The sequence below is a fragment of the Arvicola amphibius genome, chromosome 15 (genome assembly GCF_903992535.2).
Source record: "Arvicola amphibius chromosome 15, mArvAmp1.2, whole genome shotgun sequence".
NCBI classification, from domain to species: Eukaryota; Metazoa; Chordata; class Mammalia; order Rodentia; family Cricetidae; genus Arvicola; species Arvicola amphibius.
The window spans coordinates 24,564,602-24,573,676 of record NC_052061.1 but is presented as its reverse complement, the minus strand read 5'-3'; positions in this window follow the sequence as shown (position 1 = coordinate 24,573,676).

Genomic DNA, 9,075 nt, shown 5'->3' with positions numbered 1-9,075 from the left:
GCTCTCATGTTAATGGTTGTTTTCAAAACCACATCTTCTTGAGTAAATTCTTTTTCTTGTTATAATATTTATATGCCCTTTAAAGATAAGTTGTTCTGCTTTATTGATTTTGCTTCATACAAAGATATTTCAAGACAACTAAATTGTTATTTTGACATTTAGTTATAAATATATATGTTTAGTAAATCTTAATTTCTAAACCTAAGTTATAGTATTTCATTATTTTGAGTAGTATCTGTATCTGTTTCCCCTTTAACTACGTTCTTATTCTTTTATAATGTTCACTCTTTATATTTTGGCCAGTCTAGATGGATATCAGTCTACCATATTAATCTTTTCATAGATAAAGGTATTGCTACCATGCACTCATCCTCTGTACTGTGAGCAAGATTCAAATTAAATGCTTTTTAAAATAGTTTGTCTTGGTCATGGTGTCTCTTCAGAGTAATACAAGAGTAACGTGTACATCATCCTTAGCAACTAAAGAAATGTTAATTCAAATAAATTTTGAGATTTTATCTTAGCTCAGTCTAAGTCTGAATGGTTAATTTCAAGAAAACAACTGACAACAGATGCTGGTGGGGTTAGAGAGAAGAAAAATCATCATCACTGTTGGTGAGAATGCAAATTTGTGCAGGCACTCTGAATATCAGTATGAAGAATCCACAAAAAACAAAATTAAATCTATTACATACTCTATGTCCTATCTTCTAGTAGGGCCAAAGATATGTCATTCTACTCCACAGATACTTCTACTGTGCTTTTTTTCTCATTTTTATTAAAGATTTCCATCTCCTCCCCTCCTCCTCCCCCTTCCCTCCCCTCCCTTCCACCCATACCCCCACACCCTCCCTCTCCAGGTCAAAGAGCCATCAGGGTTCCCTTCACTATGTTAAGTCCAAGGTCCTCCCAACTCCCCCTAAGTCCAGGAAGGTGAGCAACCAAGCTGACAAGGCTCACAGTGAGCCCATCCATGCTGAAGAGTCCAAGCCCATCGCCATTGTCCTTGGTTTCTCAGTCCTCCTCCACCATCAGCCACATTCAGAGAGTCTGGTTTGGTCACCTGTTCCATCAGTCCCATTCCAACTGGACTTGGTGGTCTCCCGTTAGTTCTATCCCACTGTCTCAATGGGTGAACGCACTCCTCACGGTCCTGACTTCCTTGCTCATGATCTCCCTCCTTTTGCTCCTCATCAGGTCCTTGGGAGCTCAGTCCGGTGCTCCAATGTGGGGCTCTATCATTTTCTCCATCCAACGCCAGGTGAAGGTTCTATGGTGATATGCAAGATATTCATGAGTATGGCAATAGGATCTGGACATTTATGGCTCCCTCTCCTCAGCTGCCCAAGGAACTAGGTGGGGGCATCTTCCTGGATACCTGGGAACCCCTCTAGAGTCAAGTCTCTGCCAACCCTAGATTGGCTCCCTTAATTAAGATATATAATTCCTTGTTCCCATATCCACCCTTCCTATATCCCAACCATCCTATTCCCCCAAGGTCTTCCCATCCTCCACTTCACACTTTTCTCTCCCCATCCCCCTATCCACCCATCCCACCCCACCACCAAGTTCCCATTTTTTGTCCGGCAATCATGTCTCCTTCCAATATCCAGGAGGATAACTATATGTTTTTCTTTCGGTTCACCTTCTTATTTAGCTTCTCTAGGATCACGAATTATAGGCTCGATGTCCTTTATTTATGGCTAGAAACCAATTATGAGTGAGTACATCCCATGTTCATCTTTTTGGGCCTGGGTTACCTCACTCAGGATGGTGTTTTCTATTTCCATCCATTTGCATGCAAAATTCAAGATGTCATTGTTTTTTACCTTTGTGTAGTACTCTAATATGTATATATTCCACAGTTTCTTCATCCATTCTTCCACTGAAGGGCATCTAGGTTGTTTCCAGGATCTGGCTATTACAAATAATGCTGCTATAAACATAGTTGAACAAATGCTTTTGTAATATGATTGGGCATCTCTTGGGTAAATTCCCAACAGTGGGATTGCTGGGTCCTGGGGTAGGTTGATCCCGAATTTCCTGAGAAACCACCGCACTGCTTTCCAAAGTGGTTGCACAAGTTTGCATTCCCACTAGCAATGGAAGAGTGTACCCCTTACTCCACAACCTCTCCAGCAAAGGCTATCATTGGTGTTTTTGATTTTAGCCAATCTGACAGGAGTAAGATAGTATCTCAACGTTGTTTTGATTTGCATTTCCCTGATTGCTAAGGAGGTTGAGCATGCCCTTAAGTGTCTTTTGGCCATTTGAACTTCTTCTTTTGAGAAGTCTCTGTTCAGTTCCGTGCCCCATTTTTTAATTGGGTTCATTAGCATTTTAAAGTCTAGTTTCTTGAGTTCCTTATATATTTTGGAGATCAGACTTTTGTCTGTTGCGGGGTTGGTGAAGATCTTTTCCCAGTCAGTAGGCTGCCTTTTTGTCTTAGTGACAGTGTCCTTTGCTTTACAGAAGCTGCTCAGCTTCAGGAGGTCCCATTTATTCAATGTTGCCCTTAATGTCTGTGCTGCTGGGGTTATACGTAGGAAGTGGTCTCCTTGCCCAAATGTTGTAGAGTACTTCCCACTTTCTCCTCTAACAGGTTCAGTGTGTTCAGATTGATATTGAGGTCTTTAATCCATTTGGACTTGAGTTTTGTGCATGGTGATAGATATGGATCTACTTTCATTCTTCTACAGGTTGACATCCAGTTATGCCAGCACCATTTGTTGAAGATGTTTTCTTTCTTCCATTGTATACTTTTAGCTCCTTTGTCAAAAATCAGGTGTTCATAGGTTTGTGGGTTAATATCTGTGTCTTCTATTTGATTCCATTGGTTGACTTCTCTGTTTTTATGTCAATACCAAGCTGTTTTCAATACTGTAGCTCTGTAATAGAGTTTGAAGTCAGGGATGGTAATGCCTCCAGAAGTTCCTTTATTGTATAAGATTGTTTTGGCTATCCTGGGTTTTTTTTTGTTTTTCCATATAAAGTTGACTATTGTTCTCTCAATGTTTGTGAAGAATTTTGTTGAGATTTTGATGGTGATTGCATTGAATCTATAGATTACTTTTTGGAGAATTGCCATTTTTACTATGTTGATCCTCCTAATTCAAGAGCAAGGGAGATCCTTCCATTTTCTGGTATCCTCTCCAATTTCTTTCTTCAAAGACTTAAAGTTCTTGTCAAATAGATCTTTCACTTCCTTGGTTAGAGTTACCCCAAGATATTTTATGCTATTTGTGGCTATCGTGAAAGGTGACGCTTCTCTGATTTCCTTAGTTTACAGATCATTCATCAATTTTCTTTGAGAAGTTTTTATGAAATGATAAATTTCTCTCCAGGTACTGGTTTAACTCCTAGCTTTGGAATTACTCAGGGAGTTCTGGAAGAGTGGTGTGCACTTGAGGCATTTACTGGCTTTTTAAACAGAATTCAGATTACCTCACCAGGATTTCTTTAGCATCTATCATATATAATCCGTTTTAATTTTATATTTTTTCCTATCAATTCTTCCTTTTGGAAAATATTTTCTCTATTTCTTTTGTTTTGTCTTTAGATCTTTATCTCCCTCCATTTATTTCTATTCTGTCTTCTCTCTTACTGCTGCTTCTTCCTCCTACTCTTCAATTTTCCCTGTGAACTATGAAAATTAATGAGTGGATAGCAAGTGAAATCTATATTATAGGGATCAGATCACCTGGAAAGGGTATAAAACCAAGAAAAATTTGACTGCCAAAGATGGCTCAGTGGATAAGGGCACTTTCCAGGAAGCATGGTGATCTGTCAAGTTCAATCTCCCAGACGTACTTGGTACAAAGGAGCCACCTCCTGCAAGCATTGCTGCAATCCATATGTACACCATAGCATACATATATCCATACCTATGCACATATTCACAATTAATAAATCAATGTGTTTAAAATTTTCAAATGATCCAGGAAAGCCAGAGCTAAATAGTAAGACCTTATTCCCCCAAAAAACAACAAAAATTTTAATGAGAAAAATAGTATAAGCAAGCAAAAAATAATGGCATATTGAGGGATAATACATTGGTGAGAGAATGGCTTAAAGGATAGAGGGGAAACAGGAAAATCATTGTAGTAGAAAGGAACAAGTTCAGCTTTGGCAAGATAAAGAAATTTATCAGGATTGACAGTATAGGGAGACAAGAATAGTGGCTGGTAGTAGTGATAAAATGTAAAGATTTATTAGAAATTTGTCCTGTATTATCTTGTGTTATAAGAGTTTTCCCTGCCTTTTTTGTTTGTCACCCAACATTTACAAAGCTATTCTCACATCAACACTAAACACTGTTATTTAATTTGGGGTAAGAAATATCAAGGAATTCTTTTCCTTGGCCATAATAAAAACATTTTTGCAAAGATAATTAAAAAGAATAAATAGAAAAGTAAAAATGGAGATAATTGAATGTATATAGTTATTTCTGTTAATATTAAACAAGGAAGGACCTAACAAGGTTTCTAAAGCAATATACAGAATTATGACACTTAGTTTGTAGTGTTCCCATATTATTTAATGATGGAGGTGGGTCTTCTATCAATCTGTTGATTGCATTGGTTAATTAATAAAGAAAACTGCTTGGCCTAATCGGTTAGAACATAGGTGGGTGGAGTAGACAGAAAAGGAAGAAGGAAGTGAGGTAGATGGCTCAGACAATTGCCCTGCCTCTACAACGAGAGGCGATGAAGCTCCAGCCCAAGATGGACATATGCTAGAAACCTCCCGGTAAGGCACCACTTTGTGGTGCTACACAGATTATTAGATATGGGTTGATCAAGATGTGAGTAAGAGGCTGAAACTAATATGGGCCAGGCAGTATTTAAAAGAATACAGTTTCCATGTAATTATTTCAGGGTAAAGCTAGCCGGGCGGCCAGGAGGCGAGTGGTGGGATGCAGCCCGCCGCTCCTCACTACAATTTAAAACGAGAGAGAACTTATAACTATTACAAATCTAGCTTGAACTTCAGGTAAGTGATAAAAACTAAAATTACAGAAGCAAGTTAATCTTTGCATCAGAAGAAGGACTCAGATAAGTGTCATAGCTTTTTATGTGTTTCTGTAGAAGAATACTGCACAGTGTGTATTTTATAAAAAAAGAAATTTATTTTTCACCATTATGGAGGCTACAAAGTCCAATATCTAGGTAGCATCATCTTTTGAAAGTGTCATATTATTTTGGATGGGAGGAACACAAGAGAGAACAAAGGGCCAAGAGAATAAGAGTGGACAAAATGCTGATAACTAGTACATTTATGATGGCATTGCCCTCCTGATGTAATCACTTCTTATTAGGCCCAGTGTCCCAACACTATGCACCTCAATCCATATCATCAGACTCTATAATAGAGAAAATACCTAAATATAAGAAGCTTTAAAGATGACTAGCATTCATACAAGCACATCCATGGAGAAGATGTTGATGAATCTGATTTGATGGTCTAGTTGGTCTAGGACAAACAATAGTGAGATTATATGCTGACTAGGAGGAAGGATGTGGTCTAATAGGGTTGACAGAAGAATTATGCTACCTAAGGATTTCAAAGAACTGCTAATCTCATACTAAAAATTCCTGAAGACTGCCGTTATTTATAAAGAGGACATTGACCACTGAGCATTAGAATTCCTTTATTTGATTCTATTTTAAAATTCAGTTAGCCTTCATTTTCTGTTTAAAATAAAGCTGACAAAAAATAAAATAAAGCTGACACAGATCATGGATTTGAAGGAAATAACTCAGGAAGGAGAAGAAGTGTTACCATATTTAGTCATGTTGTTGACCATGATGTTTCCAAGTTTGCTCCAATATAAACTAACAGGGTACCTTGCCCACATCATTTAACCTCTCTGCTAAAACTTTTATTAGTGATTTTGGTGTAATACTGCAAATTGTTATAAAAATAATGACTCATATGAGAGACTCTGATGACAGGATTATGTGTACATAAAATGTATTGCAATTATGTGAATTAATAATAAACTGCTTCTTGGAACTTTTTACAGTAATATATTAGAGTATTGAAGGACTTTAAAGTATGTGAAGATTCTGATATTTTACCATCATGTTTCCTGCATAATTGTGTCCAAACTGGGGCACAGTCAATAGGGAAAATGAATACTAACAAGATATTTGTTTACCCCAAAACATCGTCATACATACACAATTATTATTTCATTGTTTAGATGCTTACTGTCAAGTTGGGAGCATAGGTCCCAGTCCCTCGCATCTATCTCAGCCCCCAGGCCTGGTGTGGACTCCAAATCCCAGCTGGCCAGGTCCTGACCCCATGTAAAGCTATTTACATGCTCTTTTATCTGTACTTACCTCACCTTCCTTCTCAGATCTCCTTTACCTAAAAATGTAGCAGCACTATTTGTAAATAGCCAGAACCTGGAAACAACCCAGGTGCTCCTCAATAGACGAATGGATAAAGAAGGTGTGGCAATATACACTTTAGAGTTCTACTCAGTGGTAAAAAAAAAATAACATCTTGAATTTTGCATGCAAATGGATGGAAATACTTTACTGAGTGAGATAACCCAGACCCAAAAAGATGAATATGATATGTACTCACTTATAAGTGGATTCTAGCCATAAACAAAGGACATTGAGCTTATAATTCATGATCCTAGAGAAGCTAAATAAGAAAATGAACCCAAAGAAAAACATATATTTATCCTCCTAGATATTGGAAGTAGAGAAGATCGCCAGGCAAAAGTTGGGAGCATGGTGGGAGGGGTAGGTTGGGGGAAGGGGAGATGGGGATAGAGAAGGGAGAAGGGGAGGATTGGGGAGAGCTTGGGGAAATGGGATGATTGAGATGGAGGAAGGGTAGATATGGAAGCAAGGAAGAAGATAACTAAGGGAGCCATTTTAGGGTTGACAAGAGACTTGGCTCTAGAGGGGTTCCCAGGTGTCCAAGGGGATTTCCCCAGCTAGGTCCTTGGGCCACAGAGGAGAGGGTGCTTGAACTGGCCTTCTCCCTTAGCCACACTGATGAATATCTTGCATATCACCATAGAACCTTCATCTGGCGATGGATGGAGATAGAGACAGAGACCCACATTAGAGCACTGGACTGAGCTCCCAAAGCCCAGATGAAGAGCAGAAGAAGGGAGAACATGAGCAAGGAAGTCAGGACTGCAAGGGGTGTGTCCACCCACAGAGATGGTGGGACTGATCTAATGGGAGCTCACCAAGGCCAGCTGGACTGGGTCTGAACGAGCATGTGATCAAACCGGACTCTCTGAATATGGCTGACAATGAGGGCAGACTGAGAAGCCAACGAAAATGACACCGGGTTTTGATTCTACTGCATGTACTGGCTTTTTGGGAGCCTAGTCTGCTTGGATGCACACCTTCCTAGACCTGGATGGAGCAGGGAGGGCCTTGGACTTCCCACAGGGCAGGGCACCCTGACTTCTCTTAGGACTGGAGAGGGTGAGGGAGGGGGAGTGGGGAAAGTAGGAGGGAAATGGGAGGATGGAAGGAGGTGGAAATTTTTAATAAATAAATAGATTAAAAATAAAAATGTATATCGAGCACTTTTGTGCGCTTTTATCATGTCCTTTGTATATAAAACTGACATTTTTTGGGTCTGGCTTATGTGAGTCATTTCACATTTCTGAGCTTTGAGTAGCTCATGTGAGAATCCGATTGGTCTCTGAGTGTGCCAGGAGCTCAACTAGTGCTAGATGTTATGTTCTTTAGGAAAAATATACAACTGAGCTTGATATTTCCTTTAAGCAGAAAGTATATTTTTCTCATTTCATTTCTTCTTTTGTGAATGTATATACACCTATGCACACACAGACATACACCATTCATTAGATAGAGAAACATTATCAAGAAGATAAAAGGAGGCAGCAGAAAATGATGCAGGGTTGATGATGTTATATAAAAGTAGAGGAATGGAAGGAGGAAAGAAGGGACAGGGAAAAAGGACAGGGAGGGAAGCAAGAAGGAGGAAGTCAGAAGGCAAGGCGAATGAGGCAGTGAACATACTCATAATTGCTACTCAAAGCAAAAAAATGCCTTTTAAAGTCACTTCTATTTTACATTTTAAACTGGTAAGAAGTTTTATAATATGCAATCAATCAATAATTTGCAAGAAGCCTTTAGGTCTCACATATGTTCACAGAGGCAAGTCTCAAAAATAAATTATCACAAAAGCTGATTTCTGTACGCTGAGCTCCCTGAACTAGAGTCCAGAAGACAATTCTCATCAAGGTCCCCCAGGATTACAGATGTGCTGGGACAATTTAAAACACAGATTTATTTAGTTCAAAATGATTTTATTTCTTTTCCTATCGAAATCACAAGGCATAGGAAAGAATATACAATAATATGACTTGCTCAAATAGGTAAGGGTCTTTCACTACTTGAACTCAGACTTGTTCTCCATTGTCACTTGATTTGAATTTATCAGTTCACTATAATGAGCTGAGCCTTGAACTGACAACTCAAAGGTAGAGAAGCATATCTATGTTGAAGCATATGCAATACAAAGCACAAAAGTCTGGATACGGCAGAGTGGAAAGCAAGGAAATGTAACCATAACTCTGGAGTGCATAACTGAAAGGAGATTATAGGAAGATGCTTTAAAGTAAGTTTGAAGATCATTGAAATTTGTACCCGATTTGTTCATTTGGTCTACATGCACTACTCAAAAAGAGCACTGAATATGCCAGACACTGGATCTCATGCTAGAGAAGAACAACTTTTTAATTTATTTATTATCTTAAAACAATCTTTTCTTATTTTATATAGCAATCCCAGTTCCTACTTTCTCTGTTTCTTCCACTCCCCCCAACTTCTACCAACTCCAAACCCCTATCCACTCCTTAGAGATGAGACTTCTCATGGGAAGTCAACAAAGTTTGATATATCACTTTGATGAAGGATCAAAGCCCTCACCATATATCTAGGGTGATCAAGATATCTCTCCAAAGAAAATGGGTTTCAAAAAGCCAGTGCATGCAGTAGGGTTAAATCCTAGTCTCACTGCCAGTAGACCCACAGTCTGTCAAGCCATACAACAGTCAGTCACATT